Consider the following 15,282-nt stretch of genomic DNA (forward strand, 5'->3'; position numbering starts at 1 on the left):
CCCACCTTGGACTTCCATTCACTTAATGGATTAAATATTTGGGGATTTTTGATTAATGCTGGCCTCCAGGAAGGTGATGCTTTTACAGAAAGAACACTTTAGTCGCATCCGTTTAGCCCTTTCAGGAGTGTGGCATTTTCTCTCTGCCGTCCGGCCGGGTCTGATCACGCTCCCTCATGGCTTCTCAGGGGGAATGGAAGGTACGCCTGGTTCTTGCGAAGCTCCGAGTCCTCAGTGGAGGCCTGGCTTTTGCTTGACGTAGGTGTTGAGATTGCGGACGTGTTGGACTTGTTGGAATAGCCTGTATACACCTTGGAATAATCCTTTCACCTGTGCCATAGTGTTGTAACAGCCTTCAGTTTGATAGGGAGTCACAGATTCAGTGCCTTAGGGAGCTGGACAGGCAGCGGGTCCTGCCCTGGGCTCTGCCTGAGTGAGACCTCAGGACACGGCCAACGCGAGAGCACATGCCCTGTGTGGAGGGGCCACTGCTGTTGCTTTTTCAAGAGGTTTTTTTGTTTTTGTTTTTGTCTTTTTAACTATGAAGCCTTCCAGTGTTAAGATAGCAACTAATTCAGATATTTAAGAAAACATTTTGAAGACCAAACAGAGTTTATCTGTGAGTCAGAATTCACCCATGACTACCAGTTTGCAACTTCTGCGTTACAGCAGCAAAAGTTGGGATCTGGAGCAAAATAACTGCTCGAGTAGGAGTCGGAGATGATGGGGGCAGGGATGGCTTAGTGTGTCTGTCCACGTGCCTGTCTCCCTCGCTCCCTTGGCCCGTGGGAGTTCCCCGTGGCTGGCACTCCCTTCTGCGCGGACTGCGGTGGGCTCCCAGGAAACCGTCCAAGGAGAACCTGTGTGACTCCGTGCCCAAAGGGACCTGCTTCTTTCTGTCAAATTGGACCAGGAAGAATTCGGTCTGGGTGTTGTTCTGTGACAAAAAGAGTGGTCCCTGTTCACCCGAAATTCATTCTCAGAAAACTGTGCCCTGTGAAAGGTCTTTGGTGGGCAGGCCCACAGGAGAGGGGGAGGGCTTTCTAGGTGCGTGAAACTTGTTTTTGACAAAAGAAAAAGATAACCAAAGTGAGAAAGGCCTATGGCCTCACGTTTCTTAGCCTCTGACTGTTTCTGGAGCTCTCTCCTGGCTGTGGTCTGCTTGTTTCCAGAACCCACCTCATCTAAACGGGACGGGACCCTTGAAGGAAACGCCGAGCAGCTCCATGTCAAGTCCTAACGGGAATTCCAACGTCAGTAGGACTGGCCCCGTTAACGCCTCAACAGTTCTAACGGCAGTTCAGAACTGGTCAGTTAACAGGCCCTCAGTTATTCCAGAACATCCCAAGAAACAGAACATCACGATCAGTGTTCACAACAAGTTACCTGTGCGCCCAGTTCAGTCTCAGCCTGCGCGTCCCAGCAGTTCCCTGGAGAGCCCTAACAAGCCTGCCCTCTCGTCCACCATCACCACTTCTTCTGCAACACAGTCCACCTCGAGTGCCGCCATGATGCCCGCGTCTGGTAAGGTAGCAAAGCAGATCACCCTGAGGGCGTCCGGCCCTCAGCCTGTGATGAACAGCAGGTCCAGGCTGAGCTCTGGCGTCCGAAGAGTCCGACGAGGAGGCGAAGGGCCTCGGCAAGGAGAACGGTCTCGGCCCCGCCGACGGCGCACGCGCCCCTGCTCCAGTGGCCCAAGATGGCGGGGCCTCTCCGCACGAGCTCCGAGAGCCCGTGGCTCTAAACGGTGCTACCGGTACGGACGGCGACCCGGAAGAAAACGGCCTGCCCTCGGGTGCTGCTCCCGGCCAAGGCCAGCCTGCTCTGCACTCAGAAAACCCCTTTTCTAAGGCAAACGGTCTCCCTGGGAAGGTGAGCGCGCCTCGGGCGGGGCCGGGGCGGCCTTCGCTTCCGCCCTCGTGTCCGGCGGGTCACGTGGCTGGGTGTCAGGTGGCCCCCGGAGCTGGAATCTCTCCGTTTTTTTCTGGTAGTTGATGCCTGCTCCTTTGCCACCTCTCCCAGAAGGCAAAATCTTAGACACCTTCAAACTCGGCAGCAAAGGGAAAGGCTCCAGAGATGAGATGAGGTAAGATGCCGTCCCAAGGCCGTGGGACGCGGGCCGGGGAGTCACAGCAGGGCCTATGGGTGCGGCCGCTCGTGGAAGTCTCAGGGTGAACGTGTTGGACCCTGGAATGATTTGAATAACGATCTGTCGAACTCGTTCATGGTCCTTTTAAGAAAGTAAACACGTACAGGGTCAGTTTTGTCCAGCGGACGCCCCCCCTCCCGCAGCGCCCCTCCTCTCTGTGGCTCCTCCTCACCCCCCGGCTGGTCCTCCCGCCGGCACCGTCCCACTCACCCCCCGCGTGACAGGCACCTGAGGAGGTGTGAAGCGGTGGCGCAGGGCTTCTCAACTGTCCAGTAGCGAAGACTTTGTTTTGCTCCCTTTAGAATTCTGAAATTAAATTCCTAGTTAAGATAGTTTGTCTCCACACTTAAAAAAAAAAAAAAAGTCAGTGCATTGACCTCAGCGTCATGTAATGGAGTAGAAGGAAGGGTCAGAAGGCAGTGGCGTGTCGCCATGTGAACAGCCCGGGAGACGGTGCCACCGCAGGCCGCGGGGTGGGCCAGCAGCTCGGCGCCACGCACAGGTCCCATCACGCGTGTCAGCGCCGTGACGTCCTCCGGGTAGACGACTTATGGCCAAGCTCGGACCAACCAGAGATCAACACCCTAGTGGTGTCTGTGAAACGGCCAGTAATAGAGCTGGGGTTTTCACCCACATGAACGTGGGGACGTGGGCTGTGCTGTGGGACCGCCTGCCTCGCCCCCGCCCACTGGTGCTTCTGAGGCTCCCCCGTTGTGGGGCTAACCCAAAAATGCACCTCACGTTTCAGAAGGGCCCTGCGGGGGGCGTGCCCTCACCAAGAACCACTGTTAGGGATGCTCACTTAGAGACACGAGCAAAGAGCACGCACTCTCAGTCGGCCCTAAAAAGGGGGCACGTGAACACTCAGTCCCTGGCAGGATGGCTGTCCTCCTTTCTCTATCCTTGTCCGGCTTAGTTGGGCTTCAAATGTCACGTGCGTGAGAATGACGACAGTGATTGTATAAGCAGTCAGTGCCCAGCTACACACGTTTCCTAACCTCACGTGGGGCCTTGAACACGTCACTGCCACACTGTAGATCACACGTGTCTTCTCTCTCCCAGATATTTTCCCGCTGCAAAGTGGGCCCGCTTTAGGGTTTTTCTTGCTTTCTGGCAGCTTTCATTAACTTCGAGACTCCATCAAAGCAAGGCAGAGTTCTTTTACTACAGAAAGTGTTTCTAATGCCTCAGTGATTCCTCACAATTTGTAGGTAATTCAGGGAGCTCTTGGCTCTGTCTGGAGGTAGCTGCTCCAGCTCCGAGGCTCCAGGAAGATTCAGAGAAAGGGATCCAGAGGAAAAGTAAGAGCCCCATCGTTGTTTGACTTTTTTGATGGTCTGGACTTAGTTATTAAGAAGAATTAGAAGTATATCTGAAAACAGAAGGCGCCTAGAATTGCGGAATTATTATTGCTGAAAAATGGGGTAGGCTTGATACAAAGTTTTACATTTTTATTTAATGAGAAAATGCAAAAATGATAAGCCCGGTTTTAGGTTTCAACCAGATGTAGTAAAGCCGTAAAATATGTAGTAAAGGAACGATTTGAAGTGTTTGTCCCTGTAAGCCAGAAAGCAAACAAGTAAATGGCTGATTTCTTTCTTTCTTTCGGTGGGGCCGCAGTACCCCTGGGACACAGGAGAGGGCCTCCGCAGGACCCCGAGGCTGAGCTGGAGGCTGGCAGCTGCGCTCCCGGTTCCCTTGAGAACCTGGAGCTGATCACGAGCTGATCACGGCGGCCGGCCCCACAAGGACCACTACAGAGGCCGGAAGGGCTACGAGCTGGCGGCCTAAGAGAGGGACCGGCACCGCGTCAGCAGTCCCCGGGCGGGCCTGGCCCTCGAGCCCCCTCCGCACCCCGCTGACAAGTACACCAACGACAAGGCCGCACTGGGGGCTGAGGACAGAAGCTGTGACCTCGCCGGTCAGTTTCACAAACACAAAAACGTCAAGTCACGAAAACGGAGGTACGGTGGTGCAGGGGATAATGACAGCCATGTAGAAAAGAAAGCCTGGAGAAGCTTACAAAAGGCTCCTTTACAGGAGCCTAAAGTGAAGAGGCACAGAAAATCAAAGAAGAAAAAGAAATCCAAAGGCAAACACCGAGACCGGGATTCCAGGTGAGGGTGTGTGTGCTTGGTGACAAGTGAAGGGCTGTGTCCTGTGTATTTGACTCTGATTTGTACTTTTTATTTGTACTTTTTATCAGGGACCATGTTTTTTTCTTCCTCCTTGATGTTTCAGGGTTCCTTTTTTAAAAAAATATTACTTCCTTTTTGTTTAGAGAACTTCCTTAAGTCATTCTTTTAGGGTAAGTCTACTGGTAACAAATTCTCCTTGTTTTGCTTCATCTGAGAATGTCTTAATTTCACCTTGATTCCTGAAGGACATTTTCAGTGGGTATAGGATTCCGGGTTGACAGTCCTTTTCTTTCAGCAGTTGAAAATTATTCTGCTACTTCCTTTGTCTTCCATAGTTTTTGATGTGAAATCCATTGCCATTCAAATAGGTTTTCTCTTATACGTGAGGTGTGGTGTTTTTTTTTTTTTCACTACTTCCAAGATTTTTCCGATGTCTTTAGTTTTCATAAGTTTAATTATGATGTGTCTTGGCATAAATATCTTTGTTCTTTTTCCTGTTTGATGTTTGCTGTGCTTCTTGAATCTATAGAATCATATCTTTTGCCAAATTTGGGAAAATTTCAGCCTTCATTTCTTATAATACTTTCAACCCAGCCTTCTCTCTCCTCTCCTTCTGGGATTCTGATAGCATGTGTTTAGATATTTTGTTAAAGTCCTGAAGGTCCCTGAGGCTCTGTTCATTTTTCTTTCCCAGTCTGTTCTTTCTGTATTGTCCAGAGTAGGTAATTTCTGTTGTTCTGTGTTCATGTTTACTGATGCTTTCCTCTGTCAGTTCCATTCTTCTACTTAGCTCATCCACTGAGCTGCTTATTTCAGTTACTGTGTTTTTCATTTCTAAAATTTCCATTTGGTTCTTTATATCTTCTATTTGTTGAGTGTTTCTATATTGTTTTATTTGTTTCTAGTATGTTCATAACTACCTGTTGAGGCATTTTTATCATGGCTGCTTTAAAACTTCTGTTAGATAATTCTAACATATCTCCTATCTTAGTGTTGGCATCTATTCATTCATTGTCTTCTTTCACTGAGTGAGAAATTCTTGGTTCTTAGTATGATGAGTGATGTTCAGTTGAAACCTGGACATTTTTCTGTTACGTTATAAGGTATTGGATCTTATCTAATGTGTGTTTTAGCTGGCTTTCTCTGACACCATTCTGGCAAAGGAAGAAATATTAGGTGGAGATAGAAGTCCACGTTCCCCACGCAGTCTGTTGACACCCAGGGTGGGATTTGGGGCTCCATGTTCTTCCCAGGTGGGGTAGGAGTTTCTTCTCCCCACATGATGTCCACTGACACAGCAGTGGCTTTTTACCACTGGGTGATAGTGGAAGTCCTGATTCTGACGCTACCCACTGGGGAGTTCGAGGGTTGCTTCTTTCTTTCTTTTCTCTCTCTCTTTTTTCCTTTCTTTCTTTTTCTCACTCTCTCTCTCTCGAGGTATAATTGATTTACAATATGATATGTTACAGGTGTACAGTATAGTGATTCTCAATTTTTAAAGGTTATGCTCCATTTATGATTATTATAAAATACTGGCTATATTCCCTGTGTTGTATACTATATCCTTGTAGCTTATTTTATACATAATAGTTTGTACTTCTTAATCCCCTACTCCTATCATGCCCCTCCCCCTTCTCTATCCCCACTGATAACCACCAATTTGTTCTCTGCATCTGTGAATCTGTTACTTTTTTGTCATATTCACTAGTTTATTGTATTTTTTAGATTTCACGTGTAAGTGTTATCGTACAACATTTGTCTTTCTCTGTTTGATTTATTTAACTTAGCATAATATGGAGGGATGCTTCTTTATTACTGGGATTGTGGGTGGAAATCCAGGCTCTTCGTTTGATCTTCACTGACCTTGTGGGACGGGGTTGTGGTTTGTTATCTCTCAGCATGGATGAAAGTTCCCATTCCTAATTTACCTTTTCTAACACCACCCCCCAGTGGGTAGGTGGGGATGTAAGTGGAAGACTAGGCTCCTCACTTGGCCATGGGTAGGTGTGGCACCACAGATTTTCTGTGTGTTTGACTAGGGTAAAGCAGTGTTTGTAAGTTTCCTGCCTTGCTAGGCTGCCCCTTTCCTGGTCCTTTGGCTAGAGATAGCAGGCTTTCATCGTGGCTTTGTTCCTTCCATTTGTTGGTGTTTCCAGGTCGGTGGCTTCTTCAGCTCCAAGTCGTGGAATATACGAAGCACAAAGAAATCCCAGGGAACTCACTGCCATGTCATTCCTTGGGTTCTGAAATTGCTAGCTTGTCTTTCACAGGTTTCTTATGTTTGCTTCATATGCAATGTCCAGGATTTTTTGTTGTACTTAGTGGGAGGAGTAGGGAAAAGTACCGCTAATCCATCTTCCAAGAAGTGGAAGGTCTCATCTTTGGTTTTGAAAGATGTTTTCATGGGGTATGGAATTCTCTGTTGACATTTTTCTTTTAATACTTGACAGATGTTACTCCACTGTCTTCTGTCTTGCATTGTTTCTGACAAGAAGTCTGCTGTCAGTTTTACCTTTGCTCCTATATACATAATGTTTTATTTCTAATTGCTTTAAAAATGTTTCTTTTTATCACTGTTTTAAGTAGTCTTTTGTTTGGGGTTTGTTGAGGTTGTTAGATCTGTAAATGTACTGTTTCAGATTTGTATACCTTTCAGTCATTTAAAAAAACTTCTATTGTTATACTTAACATAAAGTTAATTTCTTTAGTGTACAGTCCTATTAATTTTGAGGGGGTCAGTTTTACGAATTTTAATACAGGTATAGGTTCATGTAAACCACCACCTCAGTCAGAATACACAAGTGTTTCGTCACTCTAAAAGAACTTCCTTGTGCTCTCCCTTTGTATACAATCATTATTTCTTAAAATATTGGTTCTGTGTCTTCACCTTCAGACTCCAGTTACATGTACATTAGGGACAACTTGAAGTAGTCCCACAGGTCACTGATACACTTAATTTTTGTTCTTATTTTGTGTGTGTGTGTTTCATTACAGATAACTTCTGTTGCTAAGTCTTTAAATTCACTAATCTTTTCTTCTTTTGTTTCTAATCTTTTATTAATTTCACCTGGTGTGTTTTTCATGTCAGAGATTCTACTTTTCCTCTGTAAAGTAGATTTGGCTCTATTTCCATATCTCTCCTTAACATGCTCTTTTTTCTACCTCGAGCATAGAAATTATATATATATTTTAAAAATGTCTTTTTTTAATGTCCTTATTTTTTAATCTTATATCTGTGTCATTTTCAGGTCTGTTTCTGTTTATTTGCTCCTCGTTATTGGTCATTTCTGATCTTTCCGTGCCTCATCTTTGAGTATATAACTCAGTTGTACTCTTCAGTTAGAATTTTATGTTGCTGCGTGCTGGATTTTCTTTTTACTCCTATAAATATTTTAGAGCTTTATTCTGGGACACAGTTATGTTAATGGGAAATAGTCTAGGACTTTCCCGGTGGTGCAGTGGTTAAGAATCCACCTGCCAATGCAGGGGACATGGGTTTGAGCCCTGGTCCAGGAAGATCCCACATGCCACAGAACAAGTAAGCCTGTGCACCACAACTAGTGGGCCTGCGCTCTAGAGCCCGTGAGCCACCACTACTGAGCCCACGTGCTGCAACTACTGAAGCCTGCATTCCTAGAGCTTGTGCTCCACAACAAGAGAAGCCACCGCAATGAGCAGCCCATGCACTGCAAAAAAGAGCAGTCCCCACTCACCGTAACTAGAGAAAGCCCACGTGCAGTAACGAAGACTCAACGCAGCCAAATAAATAAATAATTTTTTTTTTTTAAGGAGGGGTTCCCTGGTGGCGCAGTGGTTAAGAATCTGCCTGCCAATGCAGGGGACACGGGTTCATGCCCCGGTCCGGGAAGATGCCACATGCCACGGAGCGGCTGGGCCCGTGAGCCATGGCCGCTGAGCCTGCGTGTCTGGAGTCTGTGCTCCGCAACGGGAGAGGCCACAGCAGTGAGAGGCCCGCGTACCGCAAAAAAAAATAAAAATTAAAAAAATCAGACTGTCTGGACTCTCAAATCCAGGGTTGTGATTGTTACTGTCTCCTTTGATGGATTTGGAGAATTCACTTACTGTGGATCCTTATTTGTTTAAAGGAAATAAAGAATAGAGTGGGATTGCATTAAACACACTTAGGTTCAGGTGTGCTCCAGGTTGATTCTGTCTTTTGAAACGAGGTCAGTGTGCTGGTTTTCTGCCAGAACATCAGGCGCAGTGCTCTGGGGTCTCCTGTGCCCGTGCACACGGGATGACCTGCACCTTCAGAAATGACGTTCCTTTTTCCTCTTTCCATTCCTGTGTAGGATGTGAAATATCCTGAGTATCTTGATACTCGACTGTATATGTCTCAGCCAAACGGAGAACCGATCCTTTATGATTTGTATGCAGTACTGGTACACACTGGTTTTAATTGCCATGCTGGCCATTACTTCTGTTACATAAAAGTAAGCTCTGTGGATTTTGCTAATAGCTATTTTTACAATACACTGTAAGAAAGCCCTGGCATTTTGGGGAGGAAAGGTGGGGCTTTTACAGTTAAAATGTGAAAGCCCATTTTTCTTACGTCTCTGGATTGGTGTTCCCTATTTACCTAATTGTATCTAATATCTCTTTTACTGGCTGTTTTGCAGGCTAGCAGTGGCTTCTGGTACCAAATGAATGACTCCCATCATATCTATCATCGTATCTATCATAGTATCTATTTTATGATTTTAGGCAGCCTCTCTGCTAATGGGTGGCGTTGTGTTTCTGTCTTGCTAGTTGTTTGGCATAGGGTGTGCAGCACTGTAGCTTGCTGGTCGTTGAGAAAAGCTGGGTGCTGGTGTTGAGATGGAGATCTCTGGAAGATTTTTTGCTGTTTGATATTATGTGGAGCTGGGAGGTCTGTTGTGGACCAGTGTCCTGAAGTTGGCTCTCCCACCTCAGAGGCACAGCACTGACTCCTGGCTTCAGCGCCAAGAACCTTTCATCCACAGGGCTCCTCAATTTGGGATGATTTGTTGTCTATTCATGTATTCCACAGATGCAGGGTACATCAAGTTGATTGTGGAGCTTTAATCCGCTGCTTCTGAGGCTGCTGGGAGAGATTCCCCTTTCTCTTCTTTGTTCTCGCAGCTCCCGGGTCTCAGCTTTGGATCTGCCCCGCCTCTGTGTGTAGGTCGCTGGAGGGCGTCTGTTCTTCGCTCAGACAGGCCAGAGTTAAGGGAGCAGCCGCGTCAGGGACTCTGGCTCAGTCAGGCCGGCGGGGGGGTGGGGGTGGGGGGAGGGAGGGGCACGGAGGCGGGGCGAGCGTGCCGCGTCAGACGCCGGCGAGACGTTGCACCAGCCCGAGGTGCGCCGTGCACTCTCCCGGGAAAGGCGTCCCTGGATCCCGGGACCCCGGCAGTGACGGGGTGCACAGGCTCCGCGGAAGGGGGGCCGTGGACAGTGACCTGTGCTCGCACACAGGCCTCTTGGCGGCCTCAGCAGCAGCCACAGCGTCCCACGCCCGTCTCTGGGGTCCGCGCTTTCAAGCCGCGGCGCGCACCAGGAAACAAAGAGGGAAGAAAAAGTCTCTTGCCTCTTCGGCAGCTCCAGACTTTTTCCCGGACTCCCTCCCGGCTAGCTGTGGCGCATTAGCTCCTTCAGGCTGTGTTCACGCCGCCAGCCCCAGTCCTCTCCCTGCGCTCCGCCTGAAACCCGAAACCCGAGCCTCAGCTCCCAGCCCCGCCCGCCCCGGCGGGTGAGCAGACAAGCCTCTCGGGCTGGTGAGTGCTGGTCGGCCCCGGTCCTCTGTGCGGGAATCTCTCTGCTTTGCCCTCCGTACCCCTGTGGCTGCGCTCTCCTCTGCTACTCGGAAGCTTTGCCCCTCCGCCACCCGCAGTCTCCGCCCGCGAAGGGGCTTCCTAGTGCGTGGAAACCTTTCCTCCTTCACGGCTCCCTCCCACTGGTGCAGGTCCCGTCCGTATCCTTTTGTCTCTGTTTATTCTTTTTTCTCTTGTCCTACCTAGGTACGTGGGGAGTTTCTTGCCTTTTGGGAGGTCTGAGGTCTTCTGTTCTGTAGGAGCTGTTGGTGTAAGTCTATTTAAACGCGAGAGATTTTAGCTCCCACCTTGGACTTCCATTCACTTAATGGATTAAATATTTGGGGATTTTTGATTAATGCTGGCCTCCAGGAAGGTGATGCTTTTACAGAAAGAACACTTTAGTCGCATCCGTTTAGCCCTTTCAGGAGTGTAGCATTTTCTCTCTGCCGTCCGGCCGGGTCTGATCACGCTCCCTCATGGCTTCTCAGGGGGAATGGAAGGTACGCCTGGTTCTTGCGAAGCTCCGAGTCCTCAGTGGAGGCCTGGGTTTTGCTTGACGTAGGTGTTGAGATTGCGGACGTGTTGGACTTGTTGGAATAGCCTGTATACACCTTGGAATAATCCTTTCACCTGTGCCATAGTGTTGTAACAGCCTTCAGTTTGATAGGGAGTCACAGATTCAGTGCCTTAGGGAGCTGGACAGGCAGCGGGTCCTGCCCTGGGCTCTGCCTGAGTGAGACCTCAGGACACGGCCAACGCGAGAGCACATGCCCTGTGTGGAGGGGCCACTGCTGTTGCTTTTTCAAGAGGTTTTTTTGTTTTTGTTTTTGTCTTTTTAACTATGAAGCCTTCCAGTGTTAAGATAGCAACTAATTCAGATATTTAAGAAAACATTTTGAAGACCAAACAGAGTTTATCTGTGAGTCAGAATTCACCCATGACTACCAGTTTGCAACTTCTGCGTTACAGCAGCAAAAGTTGGGATCTGGAGCAAAATAACTGCTCGAGTAGGAGTCGGAGATGACGGGGGCAGGGATGGCTTAGTGTGTCTGTCCACGTGCCTGTCTCCCTCGCTCCCTTGGCCCGTGGGAGTTCCCCGTGGCTGGCACTCCCTTCTGCGCGGACTGCGGTGGGCTCCCAGGAAACCGTCGAAGGAGAACCTGTGTGACTCCGTGCCCAAAGGGACCTGCTTCTTTCTGTCAAATTGGACCAGGAAGAATTCGGTCTGGGTGTTGTTCTGTGACAAAAAGAGTGGTCCCTGTTCACCCGAAATTCATTCTCAGAAAACTGTGCCCTGTGAAAGGTCTTTGGTAGGCAGGCCCACAGGAGAGGGTGGGGCTTTCTAGGTGCGTGAAACTTGTTATTCACAAAAGAAAAAGATATCCAAAGTGGGAGAGGCCTAGGGCCTCAGGTTTCGGAGCCTGCGACTGTTTCTGGAGCTCTCACCTGGCTGTGGTCTGCTTGTTTCCAGAACCCACCTCATCTAAACGGGACGGGACCCTTGAAGGAAACGCCGAGCAGCTCCATGTCAAGTCCTAACTGGAATTCCAACGTCAGTAGGACTGGCCCCGTTAACGCCTCAACAGTTCTAACGGCAGTTCAGAACTGGTCGGTTAACAGGCCCTCAGTTATTCCAGAACATCCGAAGAAACAGAACATCACGATCAGTGTTCACGACAAGTTACCTGTGCGCCCAGTTCAGTCTCAGCCTGCGCGTCCCAGCAGTTCCCTGGAGAGCCCTAACAAGCCTGCCCTCTCGTCCACCATCACCACTTCTTCTGCAACACAGTCCACCTCGAGTGCCGCCGTGATGCCCGCGTCTGGTAAGGTAGCAAAGCAGATCACCCTGAGGGCGTCCGGCCCTCAGCCTGTGATGAACAGCAGGTCCAGGCTGAGCTCCGGCGTCCGAAGAGTCCGATGAGGAGGCGAAGGGCCTCGGCAAGGAGAACGGTCTCGGCCCCGCCGACGGCGCACGCGCCCCTGCTCCGGTGGACCAAGATGGCGGGGCCTCTCAGCACGAGCTCCGAGAGCCCGTGGCTCTAAACGGTGCTACCGGTACGGACGGCGACCCGGAAGACAACGGCCTGCCCTCGGGTGCTGCTCCCGGCCAAGGCCAGCCTGCTCTGCACTCAGAAAACCCCTTTTCTAAGGCAAACGGTCTCCCTGGGAAGGTGAGCGCGCCTCAGGCGGGGCCGGGGCGGCCTTCGCTTCCGCCCTCGTGTCCGGCGGGTCACGTGGCTGGGTGTCAGGTGGCCCCCGGAGCTGGAATCTCTCCGTTTTTTTCTGGTAGTTGATGCCTGCTCCTTTGCCACCTCTCCCAGAAGACAAAATCTTAGACACCTTCAAACTCGGCAGCAAAGGGAAAGGCTCCAGAGATGAGATGAGGTAAGATGCCGTCCCAAGGCCGTGGGACGCGGGCCGGGGAGTCACAGCAGGGCCTATGGGTGCGGCCGCTCGTGGAAGTCTCAGGGTGAACGTGTTGGACCCTGGAATGATTTGAATAACGATCTGTCGAACTCGTTCATGGTCCTTTTAAGAAAGTAAACACGTACAGGGTCAGTTTTGTCCAGCGGACGCCCCCCCTCCCGCAGCGCCCCTCCTCTCTGGGGCTCCTCCTCAGCCCCCGGCTGGTCCTCCCGCCGGCACCGTCCCACTCACCCCCCGCGTGACAGGCACCTGAGGAGGTGTGAAGCGGTGGCGCAGGGCTTCTCGACTGTCCAGTAGCGAAGACTTTGTTTTGCTCCCTTTAGAATTCTGAAATTAAATTCCTAGTTAAGATAGTTTGTCTCCACACTTAAAAAAAAAAAAAAGTCAGTGCATTGACCTCAGCGTCATGTAATGGAGTAGAAGGAAGGGTCAGAAGGCAGCGGCGTGTCGCCATGTGAACAGCCCGGGAGACGGTGCCACCGCAGGCCGCGGGGTGGGCCAGCAGCTCGGCGCCACGCACAGGTCCCATCACGCGTGTCAGCGCCGTGACGTCCTCCGGGTAGACGACTTATGGCCAAGCTCTGACCAACCAGAGATCAACACCCTAGTGGTGTTTGTGAAACGGCCAGTAATAGAGCTGGGGGTTTCTCCCACATGAACGTGGTGACATGGGCTGTGCTATGGGACCGCCTGCCTCGCCCCCACCCACTGGTGCTTCTGAGGCTCACCCGTCGTGGGGCTAACCCAAAAATGCACCCCACGTTTCAGAAGGGCCCTGCGGGGGGCGTGCCCTCACCAAGAACCACTGTTAGGAATGCTCACTTAGAGAAACGAGCAAAGAGCACACACTCTCAGTCGGCCCTAAAAAGGGGGCACTTGAACACTCAGTCCCTGGCAGGATGGCTGTCCTCCTTTCTCTATCCTTGTCCGGCTTAGTTGGGCTTCAAATGTCACGTGCGTGAGAATTACGACAGGTGATAGTATAAGCAGTCAGTGCCCAGCTACGCACGTTTCCTAACCTCACGTGCGGCCTTGAACACGTCACTGCCACGCTGTAGATCACATGTGTCTTCTCTCTCCCAGATATTTCCCCGCGGCAAAGCGGGCCCGCTTTAGGGTTTTTCTTGCTTTCTGGCAGCTTTCATTAACTTCGAGACTCCATCAAAGCAAGGCAGAGTTCTTTTACTACAGAAAGTGTTTCTAATGCCTCAGTGATTCCTCACAATTTGTAGGTAATTCAGGGAGCCCTTGGCTCTGTCTGGAGGTAGCTGCTCCAGCTCCGAGGCTCCAGGAAGATTCAGAGAAAAGAGATCCAGAGGGAAAGTAAGAGCCCCATCGTTGTTTGACTTTTTTGATGGTCCGGACTTAGTTATTAAGAAGAATTAGAAGTATATCTGAAAACAGAAGGCGCCTAGAATTGCGGAATTATTATTGCTGAAAAATGGGGTAGGCTTGATACAAAGTTTTACATTTTTATTTAATGAGAAAATGCAAAAATGATAAGCCCGGTTTTAGGTTTCAACCAGATGTAGTAAAGCCGTAAAATATGTAGTAAACGAACGATTTGAAGTGTTTGTCCCTGTAAGCCAGAAAGTAAAGCAAACAAGTAAATGGCTGATTTCTTTCTTTCTTTCGGTGGGGCCGCAGTACCCCTGGGACACAGGAGAGGCCTCCGCAGGACCCCGAGGCTGAGCTGGAGGCCGGCATCTGCGCTCCCGGTTCCCTTGAGAACCTGGAGCTGATCACGAGCTGATCACGGCGGCCGGCCCCACAAGGACCACTACAGAGGCCGGAAGGGCTACGAGCCGGCGGCCTAAGAGAGGGACCGGCACCGCGTCAGCAGTCCCCGGGCGGGCCTGGCCCTCGCGCCCCCTCCGCACCCCGCTGACAAGTACACCCACGACAAGGCCGCACTGGGGGCTGAAGACAGAAGCTGTGACCTCGCCGGTCAGTTTCACGAACACAAAAACGTCAAGTCACGAAAACGGAGGTACGGTGGTGCAGGGGATAATGACAGCCATGTAGAAAAGAAAGCCTGGAGAAGCTTACAAAAGGCTCCTTTATAGGAGCCTAAAGTGAAGAGGCACAGAAAATCAAAGAAGAAAAAGAAATCCAAAGGCAAACACCGAGACCGGGATTCCAGGTGAGGGTGTGTGTGCTTGGTGACACGTGAAGGGCTGTGTGTCCTGTGTATTTGACTCTGATTTGTACTTTTTATCTCTGGGGGTTTCGGACATCCCTGTTTTTATAGATTCCTAAAACTTAGCTCTGTGTTAAGCTGGATCTTACTTCATGGTATTTTAAAATGCCCGAAAACCATCTTTTAAGATGATGTTGCCGTTTTCAGTTAGTGCTTTTTAACTTCTAGGAGTAAGTGTGCAGCGTTTGGTAGATAGGTAAAAACTTGGCATTCTTTGACTTCACAGTGATTGTTAATATATTTATTCACAGATGTAGTTATATTTTCACATCTGCTGATATTTCCTTCAACGTCGGAGACTGCTGCAACATGGCAGGAAATGGGAGGCCGCCATCCTGTTTAATGTGCCTGTGACCCAAAGGGCTGAGACACATCATTTGTTGCATTTGCCTCTGTCTAGTTTTCTGTCTCCATTTCTCAGTTTGAAATCTCATTGGGACATTTGTATTTTTAAAAAGCTAAATTGGTCAGTAGTTTTCTTGAAAATGACTTCTCCACGATGAGAGGGATGAGCACAAACACAGTTACTGTGCATTGTGTACTACACATGGGTGTCTCTTAAAATCGAAACGC

General features: G+C 49.7%; 1 long non-coding RNA gene across 4 annotated transcripts in view; it reads left to right on the forward strand.

Annotated features, from left to right (window-relative positions):
• The window catches only part of LOC132476557 (uncharacterized), a 29,474-nt gene that overhangs the window by 11,348 nt on the left and 2,844 nt on the right, over positions 1-15,282 (forward strand). For 3 of the 4 annotated variants that reach the window (XR_009530150.1, XR_009530151.1, XR_009530152.1), the window contains 6 exons: positions 1,173-1,872; positions 1,992-2,086; positions 3,770-4,266; positions 11,554-12,253; positions 12,373-12,467; positions 14,157-14,652. This is a non-coding gene — a long non-coding RNA (uncharacterized LOC132476557). Of the gene's footprint in view, positions 1-1,172; positions 1,873-1,991; positions 2,087-3,769; positions 4,267-8,076; positions 8,165-11,553; positions 12,254-12,372; positions 12,468-14,156; positions 14,653-15,282 lie in introns of those variants that run through there. The other variant, XR_009530153.1, reaches the window with a different exon arrangement.

Source organism: Mesoplodon densirostris, chromosome 16, assembly GCF_025265405.1.
Source record: "Mesoplodon densirostris isolate mMesDen1 chromosome 16, mMesDen1 primary haplotype, whole genome shotgun sequence".
In the NCBI taxonomy this organism is placed as follows: Eukaryota; Metazoa; Chordata; class Mammalia; order Artiodactyla; family Ziphiidae; genus Mesoplodon; species Mesoplodon densirostris.